This window comes from Eulemur rufifrons, chromosome 20, assembly GCF_041146395.1.
Source record: "Eulemur rufifrons isolate Redbay chromosome 20, OSU_ERuf_1, whole genome shotgun sequence".
Classification (NCBI taxonomy): domain Eukaryota; kingdom Metazoa; phylum Chordata; class Mammalia; order Primates; family Lemuridae; genus Eulemur; species Eulemur rufifrons.
The window spans coordinates 11,172,501-11,199,319 of record NC_091002.1 but is presented as its reverse complement, the minus strand read 5'-3'; the positions used below and the strand labels follow the sequence as shown (position 1 = coordinate 11,199,319).

The 26,819-nt window shown below is 46.2% G+C and overlaps 1 protein-coding gene across 3 annotated transcripts in view; it reads right to left on the bottom strand.

Annotated features, from left to right (window-relative positions):
- Positions 1-26,819, bottom strand: part of RIN2 (Ras and Rab interactor 2) — a 212,291-nt gene that overhangs the window by 61,751 nt on the left and 123,721 nt on the right. The gene's annotated exons all lie outside the window — the stretch shown is intronic.

Below are 26,819 nucleotides of genomic sequence, written 5' to 3'. Positions count from 1 at the left end.
GGGAAAGGGAAGAGAAAGAACTGAGCAAGGCTGGGGGTGGGCAGGTGGGCAGGTTGGCCACAGGGGCATCTGGGGAAAAAATGCAGCCTCTTCTTGCAAAAGGCTTGAGGTTTCTTCTGTCTCACCGCCAGCCACAACCTGCAAAGAGGCCGTGTCTGACCGGGAAGGCTGGTCTGAAATCTGTGCCCACCCGGTCTCATTCGGTAGAATCTTTACTGGTCCTTACCAGGCACTGCCAGGGTAGAGCAGCTGTTCCCAAGGCTGCCACCCTGCTCAGTATTTTTTGAAAATGTAGTTATTTTTCATATAAATGATTAACATATAATAGGTCTATTATTGTTTTACAATTCCATTTCAAAATTTCTTCATTTTAATTTCTAATAAGGGAAATATCTATAGCTATAACCCACATGAACACAAGTTCTTTGGGATCCTCACTAATTTTTAAGAGTGTTGGGCGTCTAAAGACTGAAACGTTTGAGAACCTCTGTTCTAGCTACAGATAAATGTTGTCTTGTCTCAAGTGGCTTTTATCCCGCCCAGACTCTGGGAGAGAAACTTGAGCTCACAGGTTGTTCCAAAACCTGTGAGCTCACAGGTTTAGGGTTGGGGTTGACCCCAACTACTCCTCCATTGATTTAGCAGAACTTTACAAGCACTCACTGCATGCCGGGCACTACAAATGGGGAGTAGGCTGAGAAGATATCAGCTCCCAAGGAGGAGGACATTGTGGTGAGGCAGACAGACCACAGCACTGAGAAGTTCCAGAAAGAAAATAGATTAGGGTGATGTCACAGAGAGCACCTCAGGGGCCACTCAAACCAGGCTGGGATTCGTCAGGACAGGTCTTTGTGCAAGTGATAGAGCTTTGAATGACAAGGGTGCCAGGAACAGATCAAAGAAAGAGCCCTCCACACAGAGAGAAGGTTCTAGAGGCCAGGAAGATGTGTGGAAGGTGGAGCAGGCAGGGCCCAGATCTTGTCAGCCTTGCAGGTCACAGTATATATGAATTTCAGTTTTCTGTGATAAGGACCATTGGAAGGCTTGGAGTAGGGGAAGGACAATAGGACAATTTATTTCTGTCTTATGGTCGAAAAAGACAAGCTTGGCTTCTGGCTAGAGGTGGTCTGTAAGGGCAAGATGAGCAACAGGAAGGCCAGTTGGGAGTAACTGCAGTGAGAGATGACAGTGGCTTGAACCAAGGTGGTGGCTGTGGAAAGACAAGAAGGGGGAAATTCAGGAACGATTTGACTTAGGAATGGATATAACTTGATGGATTCAATGTGGGGGTCGTGGGAAGAGAAGAATCAGGAGGACTCCTAAGTTTTTGGTTTGAGCAGTTAGATAAATGGCAGGGCCCTTGACTGAGAAGAGAGGAAGGGGGAAGAATTAAGCGTGAGGAGGAAATCAAGGTGGACTTTGGACAGGTTAAATTTTAATTCGGTTGCTTACCGGTCATCAAATAAACCTGTTAAGTAGCTTTTGCCATTCAGAATGGAGATATTTATATATTTGGAAGTCACCAGCATGTGTGGCTGATATTCCAAAGCTCTGCGGCAGGGAGGGACTATCTAAGGAGACAGTGCTGATGGAGAAGGGAGTCCCATTGGACAGCTCCGGGCACTCTCAACACTGAGCGGTCAGAGGGGGGGAAGCCAGCCAGGCCCTTCATGCTCCATCCATCGCCTTTGTGTGTGTGGCTAGGGTAAGGGCTGCAGGTGGAGCTTCCAGACCCTGAAGTCTTGGGAGAGACAAATGATCAGGAGATCCCACTGTATACACATCTTAGTGGCAAATTTTTTTTTTTTTAAAGCCTGACAATGCCAAATATTCCAGGATGTGGGAAAACAGGATCCCCCTAGTCTTACTTAGTCTGTTTTCTGTTGCTATAACAGAGTAGCACAGACTGGGTAATATATAAATAACAGAAGGTTATTTGGCTCATGGTTCTGGAAGCTAGGAAGTCCAAGAACATGGCTCTGGCATCTGGCGAGGGTCATGGCAGAAAGTGGGAAGTGGAACAGACGGTGTGAGACAGAGAGAGGAAATTAGCCGAAACTCATCTTTGTCTCAGGAGGCCACTCCTGGGATAAGTAACCCACTCCCAAGATAAGGGCATTAATCCATTCAAGAGGGCCCCAGCCTCATAACCTAATAACCTCTTAAAAGTCTCACCTCTTGATACTGTTACCATAGCAATTAAATTTCAGCATGAGTTTTGACAGGGACATTCAAACCATAGCACCTCTTATGCTGCTGGAGGAATATTATTCATAGAGCCACTCTGAAAAGCGGTTTGGTGATATTTTGTAGGGCTAAAGATACACCAACCTCCGTATGCATATGAAGTTTCAAGCCATGCAAAACTTTCCCGACACAAAGAAAAGATAAATGTTTGAGGAGACGGATATCCTGATTACCCTGATTTGATCATTACACATTGTATATGTATATCAAAGTATCACATGTGCCCCCCAAAAATGTACAACTGTGATATATCAGTTAAAAAATACAAAAAAAACTCAACAATTTTTATATTGATTACATGTTGAAAGGGTACTACTTTGTCGATGTTACATTAAGAAATATATCATTAAAAATTTAAAAACATGCAAAACAGTTCTATATATTGTTTTATAGATACAGACAAAAATATAGTCCATTCCAATACGTATGGGGACTATAATCCTAATCTAGGATGGTGGTTACCTCTACACAGGAGAAATGGATGCAGGTGTTTACAGATTTAAGGGCTCAGCTGTTTGTGAGATTTTATTTATTTATTTTTTAGAGATGGGGTCTGGCTATATTGCCCAGGCTGGAGTGCAGGCGCCTTTCCACTACTGATCAGCACCGGAGTTTTGATCTGCTGTTTCCGACCGGGGCTGCTCATCCCTCCTTAGGCAACCTGGTGGTCCCCTGCTCCCGAGAGGTCCCCACATTGATGCTGAACTTAATGCAGATGCCTAATCAACTGGCATAGCACAATGCCACAAGTGGCTGAGCCATTTGACCTCTGAACACCTGCACCCATTTCTCCTGTCTAGGATTGGGATTATAATCCCCACGCATATTGGGATAGACCTTACATCTGTGTGTGTATCACAGCGCGGATCTCCTGGGCTCCAGTGAGCCTCCCACCTCAGCCTCCCAAGTAGCTGGGACTACAGGAGCGCGTTACTGCGCCTAGGGAGATTTTATTTTTTAAAACAAAATGGCAAAATGATAAGACTTGACGGAGCTGAGTGATGAGTGTTTTAGTGTTATGTGTGATTTTCTGTATGCTTAAAATCCTTCATCCTCATAATTATTAGGAAAAGAAGAAAAAGAAAGGCTGGTGTGTAGGAAAGTGGCAGGAGAGGAAGGGACTACAAAGGTGGAAGCAGGTGGGGGGCTCGGGGGAGTCTGGGCATCTCCGCTGCAGCACCCCGACTCTGGGCCATGGCTGTGGTCCCAGATAGGAGAGCCACACACAGCTCACCAGGGCGCAGAGCCCAGCCCAGGGAGGGGGAGCCACAGCCTTGGGCACACCTGGGAGAGAGGACCCCCGCAGCAGGAAAATAGGTCATTAGGCACAGTCCTCTCCCCACCTCCAGTCACCCTCGGCCACCATGTCAATCTGAACACAAAAACCCCAAATGGCCTTCCCCAGGAAAAGAGTTGCTTCCCTCCCGTGAGGCTGGTTCTCCCAGGTACTGCCCTTCCCGACATCTTTGGCTGCATCTCCAGATCTCCAAGTGCCACACTTGCTTCCTTCTCTACACCTAGCCACGCACGGGAACCTGTGGTCTGAGGCTCACTCGCCCAGCGACACTCGCAGGGCCCATCACCCACAACGCCACTTGGCTGTGGCGTAGGATGAAGACGCAGGGAGCCCAGGGCACCGGGGCAGACGAGCACAGAGACAGCACCTGGCGGGTGGCCATGGGCCCTTCCCTGCTGGGTGCCAGCACTTTTTTCAGCCTCTCCAGCTTCCCTCCACCCCCTCCACTCAGTCCACTCACCTGTCGGATAGCAGAGGGAAGGGCATTTATCTCACAAATGCACCAGAGTTTAGGGCTCCAGGGCCAGGGGTTTATATACCCGTCAGACCCCTCCACCAGCAAAACTTAACATCACAAAACATTCTCTCCTCTCTGAGGTCATGCCCAGGTCCCACTGATTGGATTTTGGGTGTATCTCACATTGTTCCCAGAGAAAGTTAGTGTTTGTATATTTGTTTGTTTTTAATTCCTATGGATTTTTGATCTCATCCCTTACACTTGGGTCTTCGAGATTTCCTTGAGGAAAGAGCTAATTTGTCACCCACCAAAGAAGGCCAGTTTGAACCTCAGCTTTCCCACATTAACGCCAATAGCAGTTTCAATGCAAGTCCTTTATCAAAGTTGGTGCCAACCAGCTGAAGTTCCTCCAGATCTACTTACACAACCCAAGACCCCAGCACATCCCTGTGTCGGTCCAGAATTCCCCAAAACAGGAGAAGGGGCATCTGCAAAGCTGGTAAGAGCTGTGTGCGCCAGTCCAGGGAGCATGCGGACCCCTGGGAAGGCGGCATCAGAGCCAGTCAGCTGTTATCCATGCAGCCAGAGGGTGAGACAGGGCACCACATTGCCAGGCACAACGTTGGTGGTCCTTACACCAAAACCCCAGCACATCAGTGTCATTCCCAGAAAACCCCCAAGCAGTACCAAAGACCGCAGCCCAAGAGACAGCCACCTACACATAAAGAGCACAGCTGGCTTCAACTGATAAAGCCAGACATTGCCTGTGTTTGGTTTTCCCTGCAGAGGTGCTCAGCAAGTCTCCAAAACCAAAGTGCTGGTGTGCTTGTCTGTGTAAGCTGGAAGAAAGAGGACCTCTGGCCTGGCTTGGGACTTCTGGGGACGAAGCAGAGTGGGCTGGGGCTGGTGACTACCACAGAAGCCAAGAGGATAGCAGGGCGGGGGTGGATCTCATTCTACTCAGAAACCCAGTGCCTTTGGGCTCCCTGACATGTGAGCAATCGTGCATAACAAACCACAGAAGCCTAAGGTATTCACCCGGGTGATTTTACACACCAACTGGCACCCTGGCTGAGAGGGCAAGGCGGTAATTCAGGGGGGCCCGGGTTCTTTCCCAGCCTTTTGAGATCACACCCAGAGCTGAGTCTGGGCAAGGCTGGGCCTGCCAAGTTCTGGTCTGGTGCAGGAAACTACGCTAATTTGTACCATTTTGTAATCATTCTGAGTCATTTCTCTGTAGGTGGAGATCTCATCCAAGGGGCTGTTCTTCAAGCAGCAACCTTGTACAGTTTCGAGGCAGTCTGGCTTGCAGCGCCTACCTGGTGGTCTGGCAGGTGGAAGAGCTTTAAGCACACCGACTTTGGGCTCAGAAAGACCTGCCTTCTTGACTCCCTGTTGCCTCGATCACCCCGGGTGAGTGGCCGAATCTGGGTGCTCTCATCCTTAAACTCCCAAAGCTAAGACTGGTGCAATGAAAGAAGGGTTGTCAGAGGTTTAAAAAGGACAAGATTAAAACACTGCAACAGGCTCCTAAGTGCTCCCTAATTCTCTTCCTACTTAAATTATCTCTTTATATCATTGTCAATTGTTATTAAGCAGAACATTGATGCTAAAAGACACTTAGAATGGACTCATACACCCCTCAGCCTAGAAAGAGACCATGTCATCGCCAGCAGCAGAGACGTGGCACTACAAAGCACCACTGTCTGGAAAGTCCCGTCTCCCTCTGCCTGTCTTCCCAGAAGTCTCTAATCCAGAGATTTGCCCACTAGGTGCTCATTTTTTTCTCCCCTAATGAGGAGAAGCGTCGTTTATGCATCCCTGCGTGCACGGGAGGCTAGGCGAGGAAGAAAAGGGAGGGACCCCAAATCTTGTTTTCTTTCTTTTAGGGTTAGATAAAAGGAGAAAAATTCTCTTGAAGGTCAAGTAAAAATAAAACAAGAAAGTGCTTATAGAACACGTTCTGATACAGCGCTCTTCAAATTCCAAGTCTCACTCGGGCATGTTATCAGTGGTTTGAAGAGGGATGTGTTGCTGATATGAGGAAGACTTGAAACCCAGGGTGTGGGAAAAGTCACGTCCTTGGCTCCCAGCTATGGAGTTTCTATTCCCCAAGTGCATCATCTTGGCCTTGAGGTGTGGTGGGCTTCTACAATCCCGGAATCACAGGACCTGAAACACCACATGACTCAGACTCTTGTCTCTCCCATCTGCTTCTGCTGGGCTGCAGGAGCCCCATGGTCTACTGGGTACATCCCACGCTGGGGTTTTTCTAAAGTAGTCTGGAAAATAATGGGCTTCCTCCACACTGTCAAATGACCTTTGCCTCCAGGAACTGTCACCATGAAAACACAAAAGTAATGGAGGCTCCTCTCCTTCACTTGTAGAGGGACACCTGGGGCTGCTGGAGCATCTCAGAAGAATCTTGCCTTTTTGTTTTGTTTTGTTTTAAAGCTTTGTGTGTTATACTTCCCAAGGGTATTTGCATTTATATTTTTGAAATTTTATTATAATTGCAAATATAATACATGAATACATTCCCATTGAGAAAAATAAATTATTGTGGTTAAAAATAATCTTCCTGGCCGGGCGCGGTGGCTCACGCCTGTAATCCTAGCACTCTGGGAGGCCGAGGCGGGTGAATCGCTGGAGGTCAGGAGTTCGAGACCAGCCCGAGCAAGAGCGAGACCCCGTCCCTACTAAAAATAGAAAGAAATTATATGGACAACTAAAAATATATATAGAAAAAATGAGCCGGGCATGGTGGCGCATCCCTGTAGTCCCAGCTACTTGGGAGGCTGAGGCAGTAGGATCGCTTAAGCCCAGGAGTTTGAGGTTGCTGTGAGCTAGGCTGACGCCACGGCACTCACTCTAGCCTGGGCAACAGAGCGAGACTCTGTCTCAAAAAAAAAAAAATAATAATAATCTTCCTTGGCCATCATCCATATGCCCTTTCACCTACTAAGATGTAAGCACCATTACCGGTTTGTGTGTATCCTTCTTAGACAGTGTCCTTCAGTGCTTGTCCCACCCAGTGGCATCGCCCTGATGTACTTATTTCACTCAGCAAAATGTGAGATTTACCCATGTTGATGCATGAAGACCTCATCCATTTGTTTCAAGTGGGAATGGTTTTCTACTGTGGGGATATGCCATAATCCATGTGTCCATTCTATTTTGATAGACACTTAGGTAGTTTCTTCTTTTTTTTTTTTCTATTTTCTTTTATTTTTTTTAGAGGCTGGTCAAGTGAAGCAGTGGGAGTAGAGAAGGAACAAAGGAATCTGTAACTGATTGTGATCAATTAGTTGTAAATACCACCGCACTCGGACCAACCAACACTTAGGTAGTTTCCAGTGCTTTGCTGTCACGGGCAGTGCTGTGATGAACACCTGAGTGTGCTCCCTTGCGTGCTGTGTGGAGCATCATCAGAGAGAATGCTGGGTCTACGCATGGCACAAGGTACGAGGGGTGCCATGTGGCCGCCCAGGGGCTGTGCCCTTCTGGGCTGCCCTGCTCCGCCATCTTTGAAAGTATCCATTGTCACTTGTCCATGTTTGGTATTATCAAACTTTTAAGCTTTGGCCAATCTGATGAGTAGAAATGATTTGTTTTGCTTTAATTTGCTTTGCCTTGATTATGTTTCTGTTGTCTATTTCAATTTTTTCTTCCAATCTTGCCCATTTTGGGGTTTTCTTGATTTTTTTTCTTATAAAATTGTACACGTTGTGGATACACATCCATTGTCTCATATGTTTCAACTATTTTCTCTCATACTGTTTTTCTACTTTTTAAACTTTCTTAAGCCTCTAATGATGAGAAAATCAAATTGGTTGAAGTTTTTACTATGTCTCTTGCTTACTGACCTGGTGTAAGAGGACATTCCTTATTCTGAAGTGATAAACAGTCTCTTCTACTTTCTGCTAAGACTTTACTGTATATATAGTTTTGCCTGTTTATATACAATGTGTTTATTTATCTCTAGGCCTTTCATTCATCTGGAATTTAACTTTGTGTGTGAAAGTAAAGGACCACTGTAATATATAACCAATACCGGTTCCCCAAACCCCTAGCCCTGCAGCACCCTGAGCTGGCTATGTCTGCCGGAGGCAGCTTTTGCAGGCCAAGGAATGTGCCCAGAGGGTTGTCTTTTTTCAAATTCACCCAAAGACTGAGGGTGGCCCTAGGAAATAGAACTCTGCCCTCAATTTTTTATTCCAAATGGGCAGCAGGTGAGCTTGATAGCATTTATCCAATGGTCCATCTTAGTTCCGTGGATTCAAAACACCACCTTAATCAGAATCAGGACCTTCTGTTTACCAAAAAGCAACCTTTACTATCTTTTCATCCCATTTTCTCCTTTGGAGTTAACAACAACATACCTCGAATAACATTTGTGTAGAAAACAAGGTGATAAGCCACCCACCCTGTCCTATTCTCTAAGTGAAATGAGTGTTTTGTTGTGAGTGACTTTCCTTTTTAGCTCAAAGTAGCAAACAGTAGTATCTAAAAAAAATAAAGACAAAGGAATAGTTTGATATTTAAAAACAGAATTTGGACTAAATGCCTAGGTTGGAATTCCTTCGTCTCTGCTGCTCCAAGCAGTGTGTCCTTGAGTAAAGAATTTGACCCCTTCAAGTCCCTCAAATGGAGAGTGTGATAAGGCCGGATTCTCAGGGCTGTCTGAGAGGTCACTGTGGTGTCAGGGGCCAAGCCCTCAGCAGGCATGCACCTTTAGTGTCTGCTGGTGGCGGGAGGGCTCAGCAATTTACACCCCCACGGATAGCAGAAGAGAGGTCTGGCTTGAAAGAGTGCTGAGAGTTCAGGGTGGGTCCAGGTGGCAGAATGTGTTCGTTCATTGTATCTTCTGGGGACACGGGTTTTTATGCAATGCCTGGGAGGAAGACCTCCACATCCTGTGGTCCCCACAGGCAATTTAATTCCACAGGGACATGGAATTTGAGAAGCACGGATGTAGTTACAGTGGACAGAATACCTGAAATCAGGGAAGCCCTAGAAAATTAAGGACCTGGTGCCCCTAGTGTGTGTGGGTACCTCCTGGGGGACCTCGAGGCATTGACAGACCAGGTTTCCATAGCATGGAGTCTCTTGGACCTTCCTCAGATCTGAAAATCCCTGGAAACATTGGGCTGTGCAGCAGCCTTGCTGAAGACCAGCACTGCCACCACAGGGCCCTGTCCGTCCTCTGGAGGGTGTACAGGAGGAGACGATCGAGTCCCACACAGCCGGATGCACATCCCTTGTCAGAAGACACCGTTAGGCTGTGGGAGCCAGCTTTGTGTGGGGCACAGTGACAAAGAAGGACCCCCCCAGGGTCAGTCCTTGATCTACGACTGATGGGTGCTAGGCTATAAATACTCCAGCTTCCCACCCCTGGTTGGGACCACTCTGAGGTGAGACCTACTCCATCCCCAAACTCCCTTTAAGACGGACCTAAGGTTACCCGTCAGGGGACTTTGCTTGATACTGGACCCTTGTCTGATCACTTTCCCACCCCCCTGCACCCACCCACTGCCAACCCCGGCTCCTGGCCCCGCTCCACTGTGGGTTTCTCTTGGGAGCACTTCCTAAGGGTCACTTTCCTGCAAATCTTCAGCTCTGGGCCTGTTTCTGGGGAACCTGACCTAAGAAACCCCCCCACCTTCCTATGTGGCCCTTCTTTCACCATTCGGGGCTGACAGGCCTGCCTGTGGGTCCTTCCTGGAGCCAGAGGCTCTCCCTGACGGCCCCACCTGGAAGTGGCTTCCGCAGGGCGGGAATGCTGTCTTTCCCTCACTGCTGTGTCCTCCAAGCTCAGAGCTGTCTCTGGTGCACATTCATTGTCAACTGCTCTTCCCTCTTCGCCTTCCTTTTGGTGACTTCTCTGTTCATTCGCCTTCCAGACAGGGGGTAAGTCAGGACACAGAGGAGGTGGACCTCTGACCGGTCCATTATAATAATCTCAGCTGAACAGGATGGAGAAGTAGCTGAAATTGTGGTATCCACTAAAAAGAGATTGCTCGAGATTTTTCAATTATGCACCACCAAAAAAAAAAAAACACGCCACTGTGGTTGCACATCCAGGATGCAGAGGTTCTCTTCTGGTCCTTGATGAAGTTCTCATTGAGTGTAAACCATTTGCTCCAAAACACGGTCCTCCTAATAATTAAGTTGTAAACTCCTCCTACCGACATGTAAAAGAGACCAAAGTGGGCTCCACCTGGCCAGACACTGCTCACCAAACACAGCGGAGGCTGCAATGGGCGGGGAGGAGGGAGGAGAGTGTTTGGACAGGCGCCGCTGATTCAGCGCAACTCACAGAAGCCTAGCGCAGAGTTGTTTTGTTTTTTTGAACTATGTTTAAAATTACACTGCAGAGCAAACACTCTGATGCAACCTTCAATTTGGTGCATTTTTAGAAAAAAAGCAATAATTTTTAAAAAGTATTAATACATATAGTATCTGCAGTTCAATATATGAAATATGGAAACAGCTTATATGACTATATCTTGAGACAGTCATTCTGCTAAGGACTCGACTTACTACATCAGTTGTCTGAGGCCGTATCGTGTTAGATTATTCCGTGACCTGGGAAGCCACAGACAGCACCATATTGCACTGGGAAGTAGCTGGGGTGGGTTCACCACCAACAACCTTGTCCACTCACACATCGCTTCAGCCATAAATGGTGTTCCTACAATTAAGAAAACTATGCAAAACTTGAAATAAAGGAAAAAAAAATTCCCTTTCAAAGTCATTGTTGGACACTGTTTAGCAAGTCTACCTAAGGGTCACCTAAGGTGTCATTTTGTCTGACTGTTATTTATTTATTTATTTATTTTGAGACAGAGTCTCACTCTGTTGCCCAGGCTAGAGTGCCATAGCATCAGTCTAGCTCACAGCAACCTCGAACTCCCGGGTTCAAGCAATCCTTCTGCCTCAGCCTCCCGAGTAGCTGGGACTACAGGCATGTACCACCATGCCTGGCTAATTTTCTTTTTTATATATATATTTTTAGCTGTCCAGATCATTTCTTTTCTATTTTTAGTAGAGACGGGGTCTCACTCTTGCTCAGGCTGGTCTCGAACTCCTGACCTCGAGTGATCCTCCTGCCTCGGCCTCCCAGAGTGCTAGGATTACAGGCATGAGCCACCGCGCCCGGCCTGACTGTTATTTTGATTAAGGCTCAGACTCTATAAAATCAGATACTAACTTGTGAAAGACTGTTAAGTTGAAAATGATATTTGTCTGGTATAACTCCAAAGGTTTTGGTTTTGTTGCCCTATATGTCTCTAGGGCAATGTATTAGGTTCTACCATATGAAATTGCATTGATGGAAGGTCAAAAAATCATTTTAAAGTGATGGATATCCCAAATACACTGATTTGATTTTTATAAATTATATGAATATATTTAATTATCACATGTACTCTCCAAACCATGTATATCTATTATGCATCAATTTAAAATATTGTTGAATGTTGGCAATATTAAGCTTATATCTAACCTTACAGATTAGATACATAAAGCTGGCTCACAGTAGATGTTAAAAAGTGTTATTCTTTTGCCCACTGACTTTACTTGCTAGTCTTCACCATTTGGAATCAGCTTTAATATCCTGTTGGTTTTCTCATTAACAAGTTAAATCAATCTTTGACACACTCACTATGTATTTGTATGAGAGTCATGTTTTTTCTCTTTTTGAAAATTATCCCTGAAGTTTGCAGCATTTATCCGAAGAAACCTGCCAACTGTGGGACCTTGGCCTTTGGTGGCAGGGGGGTGGGGGGTGGGGTGGGCGTTGTTTCACCTCTCTGGGTTTCAATTTCCTCAAACATTAAATAGATCCTTAGGTTTCTAATGCCTCTTTTGGCACGAACTCGGTTCTTCCCAGCTGTCGCGCTCTGTCTTTCCGGAACTCAGTGGCGTGGATGCTGTCCCCACCTTCACTTCCCTTTTACCATCTCTGGCTTCCGACTGACCAGCTGTCTTCACTGGGCTTTCTACATGCGCTGCAGGAAAAAGAATGACTCACCCTTTCTGGAAGGCCATCAGAATGTATACATCAACACTGAAGTGGAAAAACTAGTGGATTCAGCATTTCTACTTCCAGGAATTGACCCAAAGAAATAATCAGGTATATGAAAAAGAATGTTCTTGGCAGTATCATTTATAATAGTGAACAGTGGAAAAAGGACTAAATGTCTAACAGCTGCAGACTGGGTAAAGAAAGTGCAGTACACCAATATAATGGAATGCTGTACAGCCATTAAAATGGAGATTCTGGTATATATTTCTTCAGGTGTATGATATATAGCAATATATTGCATGTCAATATATCAATATAGTAATATGATCTTAAGTAGGAAAAAAGTTGTGCAACAGTATGTGCACTACGAGCTCACTTATGTAATACACATGGATGCATTGATGTGCAGATTTATATTATGTGCATAATATAGTACAATTACAGATAGAACAGAAATCTGGATGCATAGTGTCAAGACGCTCACTGGGCTCATTTCCCAGTGGGGCCATTAGAGATGGTACAATATAGGTAATAGTCTCTTTCTTCTTTATGCTTTTTTAAAACTGCTCTTTGACAAGCATCTTTTTTTCATAGAAAAACATAGCTACTTTTATTTTGGGAAAAATGCAAGCAAAAGAATAATTCAATGGGTGGAATTAACAGAGAGCCTGGAGTTAACAGCATAGCAGTTGGACAAGTTTCCTTCAGAGTTCCTGGGCTCAGCAAGCTGGTACTCTGTGGACAGGTGCTTACAACAAGGGATCTTACAAGCAAGGGATCGCTTGGTTGTTGCAGGCTTTGGTAAAACGAAGGACATGAGATGTTCTGTTGATCATCATTACTGATCTATTGAATTCCTTGTTCCGTGGCCCCCTCCCTCTGAAGCCAGGGCCTTGCCTTTTGGAGTTGTTTCGCATCGTCCCAGCCTACCTTTTTTTTTTTTTTTTTTTTTTGAGACAGAGTCTCACTTTGTTGCCCAGGCTAGAGTGAGTGCCGTGGCGTCAGCCTAGCTCACAGCAACCTCAAACTCCTGGGCTCAAGCGATCCTCCTGCCTCAGCCTCCCGAGTAGCTGGGACTACAGGCATGCACCACTATGCCCGGCTAATTTTTCTATATATATATTTTTAGTTGTCCATATAATTTCTTTCTATTTTTAGTAGAGACGGGGTCTCGCTCTTGCTCGGGCTGGTCTCGAACTCCTGACCTTGAGCGATCCACCCGCCTCGGCCTCCCAGAGTGCTAGGATTACAGGCGTGAGCCACCGCGCCCGGCCTCCAGCCTACCTTTTTTTTACATCAGCTCAATTACACACCAGGGGTTGATTTTAATATGGAATTGAAGTCATCGTTTGTTCCAAAACATTAGCTACGTGTCAGGTGGTTTTCGCTTTTTCTAGTTAAAGAAAACTGTGTATACTCTGAGCTAGAATTTTCCTGGTACCCCATTGGCTTTTATGCAATCCACTCCAAACGTCTACTAATTTCAAATGCCATGAAACAGCGGGCTCTACATATAAGTAGTTTCTCACCTAATACGGGCAACATAGGCTGTGAATGGGCATGATTTCAATAGAAAGGTTACTGCTCCAATAACACTGGGAACATCCGATAAAAGCAGGTTAAACACTGGGTTAAACGAGGTCACCGTGCACTCAGAATCTCCACTACGCTGATGTCCAGTGTGACGTGTGCAGGGTTCCCCAGGCCCACTGCCCTTAGGGCCGTCTGTGGATGGCCGTGTTGGGGAGCAGCGTTCTGCAACAGCGCTTAAAGAAATGCTAACTTACAGTGATGCCCCTGGGGACAGTAACTGCTATGCTTGGAATTTCAGTTTTAATTAAAAAACAGAAAACCAGAGAAACATGGAGTAAGAAAGAGTTCAAAGAAAAAGGAATCGGAGAGGAGACACAAATCTATAACTTGCAACATCAGAGTGGAAATTTTGAAATAGAATATTAAAAACATGTTTCTGTAAGTTGACGATGAAAATATCCCCTGAGCACGTATGTTTGGTTTAGGGAAGGAAGAAGGCAGAGGGACTGTGAAAAGGGGATTTGGATTGTAAGCAAATGGGAAGCTCAGTCATCTTTCAGTCTTGTGAAGATGATTAGTGACTCTGTGGGGATGAGTCACTAAGATTTGAAACTTAACTGAAAGGCAAAGGATTGTTCCCCCTCGGGAACCTGCGCTCTGATGCAGAAGTCTGCTAAGGCCCCCTGGCTTATCATTTCAGACAGGACACACGTAGCAGGTGCTGTGAGTGCCCTGCCCTCGTCCCTCAGAAGGCACCGTTCCCGTGCGCAGTGATGGCTTTCTACTCAAGTGCCTGGCAGTCTCTGCCCAAGAGCTTGAGGATGCTCTGTGGCCGGGAGTGCTGAGGGCAGCCATTGACCCAGGAGGGGTAGGGATTGCAGCAATACCCAGCTGCCTTGCCCTTAGGAAGAACAACTCAGACACCCCCTGCAGTCTCCCAGAGGTCCCCAGCGGGACTGAGCCTTGTATGGGCTGCCTTCCCTTCCTGTCTCACTCCCCTACTCCCTTACCTGGGCTTCCTGCGATCACTTTGCAAATGAACTGCTTGCATTCGTATTCTGTCTCTGGGTCTGCTACTGGGGGAACCCAACCAATGTTTTCTTTTCACTGTAAGTTCAGAGCAAGAACTCCAGGCTGTCTGCTCCATCTCAGGCAGCCAGACACCTTCACCCCTCCTCTAGGCCTTTCTTTACAGCTGTGCTGCTCCCATCCCCAGGGTGCCTAGAGAATGGGTATATAGGAGTCCCTTGTACTGTTTTCTCGACTCTGTTCTCATCTAGGTTGGAGTGACCAGAATTGGGCACAGGTTCCCAGTGCTACCTTGGTCTCGCCTCTCCCCTAACATACAAAATAATCGTCTTTATCATTAAGAATCAAACTAACAGTATCTCCAAATAAGGAAAAAAAAAATTAAAAAAAAAAAAAAAGAATAAAAGTAACAGGGTAATATTCACCAGACTAGTGTTTCCCAGACTGGAATGTGCACAGGCATCACCTGGGGATCTTGTGAAAATGCAGGTTCTGATTCACAGTCCGGGTTAGGGCCTGAGACTCTCCCTTTTTAGCAAACTCTACAGCTGATTGGCAGACCACACCGTGAACAAGGTTCTAGTGACGTGTGAGAGCCCCAACCACAGGCTAATTCTTTCCTGGGTTGGTATATCCAGCGTCTTGTCCAACTGGCCACGGAGGAGCTGCTGAATATATATTGGTTAAATCTAATTCTTGCAACTGTTTTATTGATACTGCGATTCACTACTTTAATTTGACCACCCAGCTGCAAACATGACAGCAGCAATTGTGTAATGCAAATTCTAAAAGAAAAGTCCCTCTGATGGTGGGAAAGTACATGCTGGGAGAGTAGTGGGAGAACAGCAAGGATGACAGGGCACAGTGTGAGCAGACTGGCAAACTGGGTATGTGAGTCACTGTCAACTCACGTCTACTGAAGACCTGCTACCCTTAAGACTGTGACCAAAATGGACACCAAAAGAAGTATAAGATACTGTCCCTGTTCCACAAAAGGTTTATAATGTGACTAAGAAGATAAGACAAAGATAACAAAAACAAGCATCAGGTGAGTGGTTGAAGACCGTGGTAACCCTGATAACTAATTTGCTTGACCTAATTCACTTGACATCTCAGTAAAACCCGTCTAATCATTGAATCAATGGTCCTGTCATTAAAGCCACTTGCCTCTCGCAGACAGCAAACACTGGTAGTTGCATTTTGCAAGAGAGACTCAGATTCGACGTCAGCCCTATCATGCACCCAACACCCATGTTCAAGTGCCTGTGGGTGGATGGGCATCCTTAATCAGAGAAGTTTTAATATTCTTATTCAGGGCAAGAGAACTAAATAATGTTCTTTAAAAACAGAATCCAGGCCAGGCACAGTGGCTCACACCTGTAATCCTACCACTCTGGGAGGCTGAGGCAGGAGGATCGCTTGAGCCCAGGAGTTTGAGGTTGCTGTGAGCTAGGCTGATGCCACAGCACTCTAGCCCGGGTGACAAAGCAAGACTCTGTCTCAAAAAAATAAAATAAAGTAAGATATAAAACCAGAATCCAGGCCGGGCACGGTGGCTCACGCCTGTAATCCTAGCACTCTGGGAAACTGAGGTGGGCAGATCGTTTGAGCTCAGGAGTTCGAGACCAGCCTGGGCAAGAGTGAGACCCTGTCTCTACTAAAAATAGAAAGAAATTATATGGACAACTAAATATATATATATATATATATATATATATATATATATAGAAAACCAGAATCCAACCCATGTTCAGAACAGCAGTATTTACAATAACCAAAAGGTGGAAGCAACCAGTGTCCATAAATGGATGATCAGAGAAACAAAATGTGATATATCCATAGCATTCAACCTTAAAAAAGAAAGAAATTCTGCCATATGCTACTCCATGGATGAACTTTGAAGACATTATGCTAAGTGAAATAAGCCAGTTACAGAAGGAGAACACTGGAGGATTCCACTTACAGGAGGTACAGAGGAGTCAGATTCACAGAAACAGAAAGCAGAAGGGGGATTACCAGAGACTGGGAAGAGGCAGGAATGGAGAGATGTTTGATGGGTATAGTTTCGGTTTTGCAAGATGAAAAGCGTTCTGGAGATGGATGACGGCGATGGTTGCACAACAATGTGAATGTATTAATACTTAATGCCATAGAATTGTACATTCAAAAATGCTTAAAATGGTAAATTTTATGTTACATATGCTTTACCATAATTAAAACAACAAAACAGATTCTGTAGAGTCAGAAGACTAGGTAGAAGGGTTTCTTTCTCTCTCTTTCTTTATCTCTCTTTTTTAAAAAATATATGCTATAGAGACCTTCTTTTGAGGCAATACTCTATAATAACCCATCTCTAGCTTCCAAACTCTTGGCTTCCCCAAGAAAGTGACAGTCACCCGAAGCAATGGCCAAGAGGGCCCGAAATATGAAGAGGAGCAGACCCCCCTGCAGCACTTTCACTGGTTCCATGTACATGGACTCAGGGCAACCCAGCGCAGGACACACTCAGATGCTGGGGACAAGATGCAGCCCTTGGCTTGTGCCTTTCCCACTTCTCGGAGTGTTCTATTTCCTGGTGACATTGAACACTCAGGATGGAGAAGAAGGGCTTGCTCTTCACCCAAAAAGATGGTTAGGAATTGCCATCCCTGCAAAGGATGCCAGGACTCTTGCTAACATGGACAGAGTCGGGTGACCAGGCTGGGATGTCCGGGGAGGGGTGACCTGGCCTAACAAAGCGCATCTACCTGCAGCAGGAGCCCCGTCAGGTTTGGAGTGGTGAGGGCAGGCTGGGACCCCGGCTCCTTTTCTCTGCATCTAGGAGCGATGTGTGAAAGCCCCTGCCCTGTTCCGGCCTCATCGGTGATCAGTTGAGAAACTTGTCCTGGTCTAGTTGACGCATACTTGAGGATGACTCCTGGAGCTAGGGCTGAGTTCTAGAATCTACTTTTAATGTTCAGCTTAATTCAATTATCAAGGCACACCAAGCAGCTCCTCTGACACAGGTACAAGGGGCCACAGGAATCCACAGGGCAAGGAAGTAAAAGCTGAATGAAAGGGAGCCCTGTGGGTCCTTCGGCCAGAGCCACAGCCACCCACGTCTCGTGAGAGCCAAGGTCGGGCTGGCTGCACATCGTACCCTGGGCTCACCAGTGAGAATCACCTGTTCCCATAACCAAGGGATTCACCATTTTTTTTTTTTTTTTTTTACATCATCTACCAGTACCAGGTATGTTGACTTTGTGAAAATTCATCAAGCTGGATTCTGATGTGAGCACGTTCTGTATGTATGTGACACTTGAGCAAAAAGTTAAACGTGCAGTGAAATGAGTGAAACAGTACCATCTGGAGACAAAAAGAATCACGACACCTAAATGCAGTGAGGGAATCCGGGTGGGACCTGAGATGAGGGACAAGAAATAGTACGAGGTTGTGACCGGGATGGTGAACGAGCTCTGAAGACTGAGAAGAGTGTTGTGTCTATGTTTAGTTTCGTGGCTTTGATCATTTATTGTGCTTTGTGTGAGAGAATGTCCTTGTTCCAAGGAAATACACACTGAAGGATTCAGAGGTAAATGGGGAAAAGTTCATGGGTAAATGGGGAAAGGTTCAAGGGCAAATGTCTCCATTGTTTACTCAGATGGTTCAGAAAATACACTACCTATGCAGCTGCGTATAGGGAGACAAAGTTACGTGTTTATGTACGGTATTGACATATTTATACTGTTGTGTGTGTGCGTGTATGTGTGTGTGTGCAGAGAGAGAGAATGATAAAGCAAATTGGGCAAAATGTAAACAAAAATGGTGAATGTGGAAACAAGGCAATGGATATATAGGAATTCCTCGTACAAACTTTTCTGGAAGTTTGAAATTATATCAATAAACTCCCCCCTCCCCCAGGAGGAAAACAACATCTCAAACAGTGTACACAAGAATGAAGCCCAGGCTGCGGGGAATCACTTCCCCAATTTCTCCCAGCACATCTCCAAAGCTCACTTCGCACTTTCATATTGTTGGGAAATCTCTCCTTTGAAAAGTTCAGTCTGCTTTGTTCCTTGTCCTCAAAATCTGTGTCAATGTACACTTGGGGCACAAGCCAGAGGGAGCAGGCCAGCTGCCCAGGGGACCGCGCCTCTTCCTACACAAGATCGGCTGGGCTCAACCAGCCAGCACAACCGCACCCGGGCCCTGTGCACACTGACCGCACCCAGGGGTCCCGCTTGGTGTTCCTGGGAAGCCGATGTCCTGTGGCTACCAGGCAGGGCTATCTGCCTCGGACGCAGGCCAGCTTAGCTGCCTGGCAAGCCCCAGAGCCACACAGCCCTGGTTTGAAGGGTTTGAAGTGAGCTTTGGCTCTTACGACTTGTGGGACCTGTGGGGCGAGACTGTAACCTCCCTCATCCTCAGTTTCCTCAGCTGTGAAAGACATGATGATGACTTGGTGGGAGGATGAACGGGAATTAGCATGAGGAAGGTGCCCAGCACATCGTGGGCACGACAGCCCCAGCCCGCATGAGCCCGTGCTGGCGGTGCCTGGGGCTGCCGAGGGTGTGTGGGGCCCTGACACAGAGGTGCACACGTGCAAATGCTCATCTCGGGTGAGCTCACTCAGCACCTGGCTGTCAAAGCTTTCAGAAAGGAATGATTTCAATTTCAGCATAGAGTTAACTTCTGTGTCACTTGGAAAAAACAAAAATTATTTTTCATTATGTATAAGTGGTCGTGGTAGATAAAAACGTCAGTATTTGGGAAACTCTAAGGGCATTTCATCTGGTCTTGGAAAGGATGTGTTGGGGTGAATGACGGCGATGGGGGATCCAAGGAGGAGGTTTATTAAAGCCTGGCTGCTCCTGTGGCAGGTGTATTTATTTTATGTCCCTTAGTAGATTACTAGCAAAAACTGGAGAGGGGGCATGGTGTTCCCTGTGTGCATTTCATCACCCGCACTCTAAGTCCAGCTCCTTCCAAATAGCAGATATTCAACAATTGACCACAAGTCTCTGTGCAGAGCGGAAGGTGGACTGCCAACTTCTGCTGCCTGTGACTAATTTCTGCCTCTCTGGTTTGATTCTGAAAAGCTTTGAGCTTTTATTTTCTTTTTATCAGCAACCCCTTCCAAACGAAAGCTTTGAACTTTTAAACTCAAAGCCTTAGTTAGTAAATAAATCACGATGTCTTTGGGTTACTTGGATTTTTCCCCAACCCTCGTTAACCTGCATAGTGGGAGTGAGAGACTCTTTCCAGTGTCCAGACTCTTTCTAAAGTGCCTATGTCCAGAACAGAACATGATGCTTCCTGGGTAAGTCTTGTCATGCCTTGCAGCCATAGCACTGCAGATGTGACAGAGGGAGAGCGGACCTAAGCTGTGCCAACTGTGGGGAAGTCCCAGGACACCAATATCACAGGCATGAGGAAGGTGAAAAAATACACTTCATTAACCGTTTCAGTGGCTATGAGAGGCCTTCAAGACTGCAGGCATTGCACATCATCTTGCTAATGCTCCATCATCTTGGCACCATACGACAGAGACTTTTATTAATTCCATCTCACAGACAAGGAAACTGAGGCTCAGAGAGGTTTTCCAATGTGATGCAGCTGGTAGGGGTGCAATAGGGATTGGCAGTCAAGGTTCTCGGACTTATACATTCATGGCCTTTCCACCAGGATTTCCCCAGGCAAGGCATATATCTTTGATGCACTAAAAGGAATACTGGGCTGTATTACATTTGAAAAGGTCAGTGTGTGGACTCCTGGAATGCCCCTGTGGCTGTCCCAGGACAAATTTAACAGCTCCATCTCAGACCCCGGAAGCTTTCCCAAGTCCACCTCTGCCCTCTTCCCCTCTGAGCAAAGTGTTCCTGCCTCTCTGTAATCTCTTTGGCTCCTTTGCATTTCCTTCCTTCTGCTGATATAATAAGTGCAGCCCTTCTGGTGATGGATGGAGCTTCCTTCCCGCTTCCCGTCTGGTGATAAGTGGAGAATGAGGATGCTCTCAGTGTCCGGCTGAAGGACAGGAAGCCCTGGAGGCCAGGACTAGTGGCTGGTGCGGAAGTTTCTCCTGGTGAGAGTCCAACTCTACCTGGAGCTGCCTCTCACCTCCTTACAGATCCACCCTTCCCGAGTGCTACGGTTTGACCGTGTCCCCCCAAATTCGTGTGTTGAATACCTAATCCGCAATGCAACAGTGTTGAGAGGTAGGAGCTTTAAGAGGTGATTATATTATGGGGACTCTGCTCTCCTGGGTGATCAATGCTGTCACTGTGGGAGTGGGTTCCTGATAAAAGGATGAGTTCAGCTCCCTTCCCTTCTCTCTCTTTCCCTGTTTCTCAGGTATTCTGATAATGCAGCAGAAAATGGACTAAGTCACCAAGGGAGGCTGTGACAGTCACTCCAATGCATATGTTGTATACAAGAGGTCATCCTCTGGTGGCCCATAGGGCACACTTAGCTATGCTTTGCCCAGTTTGCTTCACGTGGGCTTATCTTGTCATTTATGGTTAAAATAGTTTCCACATTTAAATACAGGGATATTTCATGCAAAAATCAGGAGATTTCCATTAAAAAATCCAGATTTCTAGATTCTTAAAATTAGAAACACTGGGCCACTGTGGCAATACTGCCCTCTTTCCATAGAACAGCTCCTCTTCAGTTGGCCACAGACCCCACCATTCCCTATTGTTTTCCAACACTGAAGTCAAATGTCAGTTGCCATTTATCATCTTTGGCCTGGGTTGGCTTTACTTGCTGACATTATCCTCCTGGCCCCTGTAAGCATCTAAGGTTAAGACCTCAGGTGGATTCACTGCAGCTTTTCCTAATGACCTGTAAGTACGAGGCAGAAAGTATAGTTCAGGAAAGAGAATGTGCACCCTGCCCTCAGAGACCTCTGAATTTTGGCTCTGCCACTTACTCTCTGGGGATCCTTTGGCAGATTAATGGGCCTGGCATGTGTCTGTTCATTTGTGAAATAGAGATAGTGCTACCTACGCTCAAAACTGCCTGGCAGAATTCAGTGACAAATGCAATTATTTCCCAAGTCAGTGGTCAGCACACTTGTTCTATAGAGGGCCAGACAGTAAACGTTTTAGGCTTTGTGGGCAATATAGTCTCGGTAGCCACTTAGCTCTGCAGTGTGGTACAGAAGCAGCTGCCGACGATATGCAAATGCACGGCGTGGATTCGCTGACTGTGTCCTCAGTGGTTGTCTCATTCCCTCTCCTGTCTTCCTCTCATCCGCTCCACATACTTCAGGTAGAGGAGTTATTTCAAAAAGCACGAGACATTCTTAAAAAATAAACAAACGACAAGAGTTTGCAATCCTCCGTCTCTTGCCTTCCAAGTGGGGCAGGTGTGAGTTTCGAGTCTGCTCTGGCCCTGTTTTTGCCATGCAGGTTCTGAATCAGGGGCAGAGAAGAAAACCATCAAGCTGAAGACTGCAGATGGCCCAAGATGATCTGCACGATAGAGACCGGACGGGAGGGGCGAGGGGGACAGAGTCAACCAGAGATGACCAGGGGACCAGGCAAGAATTTTGAGAGAGACGGAGAGGGGGCATTTTTGGAGAGAGCCGCTTGGCACGTAAAGAACCACGTGTAGTGAAAGAGCGGAACGCCAATTTCAAGGTTGCACTGCGGGGAGGCAAGCTCTGGCATCCTTTGAGTGACTTCAGGGAAGATTTGAATGGCGCTTCAGTTTTCCTGGTTGATGGATTGGAGACACAGTGCTAACGCCAGGTGATCTTTATGAAGGTGGCACATAGTGGCGGTTCTATGTCACTCCCCTCCTCAAAACCCTTCGCAGCTTCTCATGGCTGTGAACGGAATCCCAACGCCTCACCCAGCTGGTACTACTGGCCATTGCTTCCCCTGCCCTGGCCCTGTCGTCCATTCCACGTGTCACCCTCTTTCTCTTTTAGAGCCTCAGACAGTGCTCTGGGACTTTGCACAACTCCTTGCCTGGGAATGCTTTTCTTCTCATCTCTTTCTCCCCTGCACAATTCGGCTTAAAGGCCATCTCCTCAAGGAGACTTCCCCATCCCCCACGCAGGGGGCCCCTCCTCCTCCCCATCCTTCGAGCTCAGGTTTCTCTAATTGTCATCGGCTTCCCTCAGCACCCCACACTCAGAGCCCAGGACTGGCCCTCCCCTTGCAGGTGCGGGATCAATACTGGGGGAACAAATGAATCACATGTATATAATGCATGCAGATGTGATGCATAGGTATGACACATTTTTTATTCGTCCAGCATAGTTATTGAACACCTGCTATTACAGACCAGGTACTGAGTCAGGCCCAGGTGATAAAATTCAGGAAGACGTGATCTCTGCCCTCTAGGAGCTTGCAGGACAGCAAGTGCTCAATACACGATCACGCTTTTCTTGCTTTCATTTCCTTTACTTCTGGAAGGCCTGATGCAGAGGGAGTTAGAGAAACCTCAGAAAAGAGTTATTTCTTAGTTTTCAGTGCACACCAGGATTTTTTCAACTTCAGCACTACTGGAATTTGAGACTAGATAATTCTTTGTGGTGAGGGCTGTCCTGGGCATTGTAGGAAGTTTGGCAGCATCTCTGGCCTCTGCCTGCTAGAGACCGGAAGCACCCCCACCCAAGTTGTGGCAACCAAAAACGTTTCCAAGGAACTAGTGGTCAGGATGGAACCAGTTGTCCTGAACAGAACCCCGAGTGACCCGCATCTTCGAGACTCTGAAACAAGATCAGAATCTGGAAGTAGAATGAGAGAGCAAGAAACGCCCCTGGCATGTTCCCAACCGAACATAAATAACGCTCAGAGAATACAAGCAGGGATCATTCAAGGCCACTTGGGGACAGGTCTGAAACAAGACGGAAACCAGAACACTCAAACCACAAAAATGACTAAATGGCCCCCTCTTTTGACACACATGAGTTGCCTGACTGTCGGCTGCTTCCTTACCAAGGGAACCTCTAGCTCCTTTATTTCTCCAACCATCTAAGTAAAAACCAGTCAGCCACGCCAATTGATGGGTCGCCCATGCTTCCCGACAACACCCAAAACCCTGATTTCCAGTTGCTAGATAAAATACAGAATGCTCAGTTAAATGGGAATTTTAGATAAGCAATGAATAATTTTTTTAGTATAAGTATGTCCTAAATAATACATAGGATGTACTTACATTGCATCTGAAATTCAAATTTCGCTGGTATCATGTATATTTTATTTGCTAAACCTGCAACCCCACTATCCTTAGGATTAGCCGGCACCAGCCCAAACCCTCTAACTCCCCCTGACTGAGTATCTGCCTCGGTTCTTCTAGTGTGTGTTCTCTCTGGCTGCGATAAGCTAGTGAACTTAACTTTGATGAGGGCTGTCTTCCTGGTGGTCTTTGAGAAGAAAGATCCCCACTTTTTTCGACAGGAAGCTCTGAGAGATGACCATTAGAAAGTGATAGCTGTGGGTGGCCAGCAGAGGACGGGTTTGGGGACAGGGTTTGAGGACAGCACTGAGGATCAGTTCATAAGCATCCAACCCAGGGAGCGAGACACAGAAGGCAGTGGGAGGAGGGAGCGCCCATGTCTCATTTCCGAGCTGGCTGAGACAGAGTCAGCCTCTCCGGCCGCAAGGAGAGTCGGATGAGTGCTAGGTCCCATCTCTATGAAATTCCTCCCAAGTGCAAGTACAGTCACCGTGGAGCTGCCACCACACAATTCACAAGCTGAAGTTACTTCTCTATGCCTCAGTCTCCTTATCCGCAAAATGGCGATAATAACAGTATGAGGATTAAATAAGTTAAGGGCTTTGAAGTGCTTAGAACAAAGCGTGGATCAGTGTACATTAGATTAAACAGAAACTTTACAAAGTAAGTGCATAAGGAAGGCTGGGCTGTGCATATGGACTGGCTCCATAATAGCAGATTTCATCTAAATGTCAAGCAACAAAGGACCTGGAGCATCTGTTTGTTGGTTTGTTCCTTTGGCTATTGGCAGTTTATACCAACAATAGAGTCTGAGTGTTCATCTTCCCCAGGCTTTAGTTTGAGAGGGGAAGGGCCCATGTCCCTGAATCTTAGCACAGTGAATGTCCAGGCACCTGTGGATAAGCGGTGAGATCAGGTGTTTGAGGATGGGTAGGGCCGTTTTGCTTCTGAATGTTACAGAGCTCTGGGCAGCTAAGCCATCCTTCCTTTGAAGATCTTTACTAGTGTGTCTGTGTGCAGGTACTTCTGAGAGAGCAAATAAAAGCAGGCAGAAAAAAAATAGAAGTAACATCTTACCAGACAGTGGTAATAATACCAAGGCTTACAGAGGGCGATTGTTTGAAATCATCAAAGTACTATGTCTTAACCAAGTGGTCCTCCCTAGCCAGCTGGTTAGGTGATATCACTATGTTTTCCAAAGGGGGGCATGAAGCCAGGTCTATAACAGAGACATTTGTACATATTTTGTATAGTCCTGTTCACTCATTTAAATACAGGGTTTAGAGCAATTGTTCTCAAACTTGTGAACATAGAATCACCCAGAGGGTGCTGGGTCCCACCCCAGAATTTCTGATTTTCTGTGTCTGGGGTGGAATCCAAGAAGTATATTTCTGGCAAGTTCTCAGGTGATGCAGAGCTGCTACCTGGCACCACACTTTGAGAACCACTGATGGAAACTGAATTGCTAACAAGCTCTGGGTGCTGCCCGTGCTGCCGGTCCGCAGTTCAAGTATTATTTCCCAGTACGCATGCACGTGCAGAGACAGACTCAGGCATGTTATTATGTTGAAGGGACCTGCCTAAGTTAATGCGGTGTCTCCCAGGCCTCTCCTAGGATAGGGACTGCCTGGACCCTTGTTAACACTGAGGCTCTGTACCCCTCCCTTGGAGGTTCTGATTCAGTGGGTATGAGACAAGCCCTGGGAATTTACATTTCTAACAAGTACCCACAGGGACTCTGATCACATGAGAAGTTTGGGGGAGGAAATCCTCCCAGTGGAACCCCCTTATTTAACAGATGAAGAAATGAAAATGTGAGGGGGTGGGTGTATGCACCCCAGGCCTCTGGTCAAACCTAGTTCATGCCCTGGTACTCAGGGCACTACCATCTTTTGACTCTGGGGTCACTTCCCCTGGCTGAAGGTGAGTCCAGTCCCTGCAGGGAACCCAAGGCCCAGCACTGAGTCAGTGCAAATTCACAGGGGGAACTCAGCCCCAGCTGTGCTCTATGCGGAGCTCAGCACACAAGAACCTAGCTTACTTGTGTTTATTGAGCTATTTCATGCACCAGGAACTAGCCAAGTGCTTTTTTAAGGGTGATATTACTGAAACTTAAAACAGTAGCTTTATTAGAGAGGGAGGTACATTTATCCTCAATTTCACCCCAGAGTTGTTTATTAGAAGGTTTTAAAATTTCCAGGTAGAGGGCTTTGGGTTTCTTGACTTGTCCTTTCATTGCCATGCAGGGGCATTATTTAACAGGTTCACTTAAAAGTTATTAAATTATTTAGGAGACTGAACCTGTGTTTGATTTTGGTATGTACTATTAATTAAAGGCTCAGACAATGAGAGGTTATATGTCAGCCTATAGATTTCTGTTCAGAAAAAAAGAGATGACCGCAAAGGTTACAGTTTCATTGCCTTGTAGGATGTTAACCAGTTTTGATCTTTAACTTGGCAAACTTATTGCAGTATGCCCTTCTAAGTTAACTACAAATACGTTATTTGTCAAAGTGTTCATTGAATAAGCTTTAGCATCTTACTGGTTTCCTTATGCATGGGTTAAATAAAACTTTTACAGATGTTCATTCTATACCCTAAGAGAGCCATGTTTTAACTTTTTGAAAATTTTATATTGATACAATAGTCCTTCAAAACTACATTTCCTTCCTTGGCATACTTCTAATTATGAAACTTGGAGCTACAGGAAGCCTGGAGAAATGTGTGGTTGAAGGGAACCCAGGCAATCTATTTAACTCCCGATTTTTAAAAAATAAACTTCCCTGGAGCAGGTGAGCATGTGTTGAGACCAAATAGGCAACACTTAGTGTCAGAAATGGATGATCACAATATGTAGGAAAAACTGTTCTACACAACCAAGAAATCCATTGCTTTTTGAAAACACTAAGAGGAATTTTGTCTAATAAGCTCATGGCATTCCTAGAAATTCATGTCGTGAGGGGCTGACCTGAGTCCTGGTGGTGTTTGCAGCAGATTTTGAGAGGCATGCATGTGCACCCCAAAAATGTGCCTCCCCAAACAGCCAATAGCTCCTC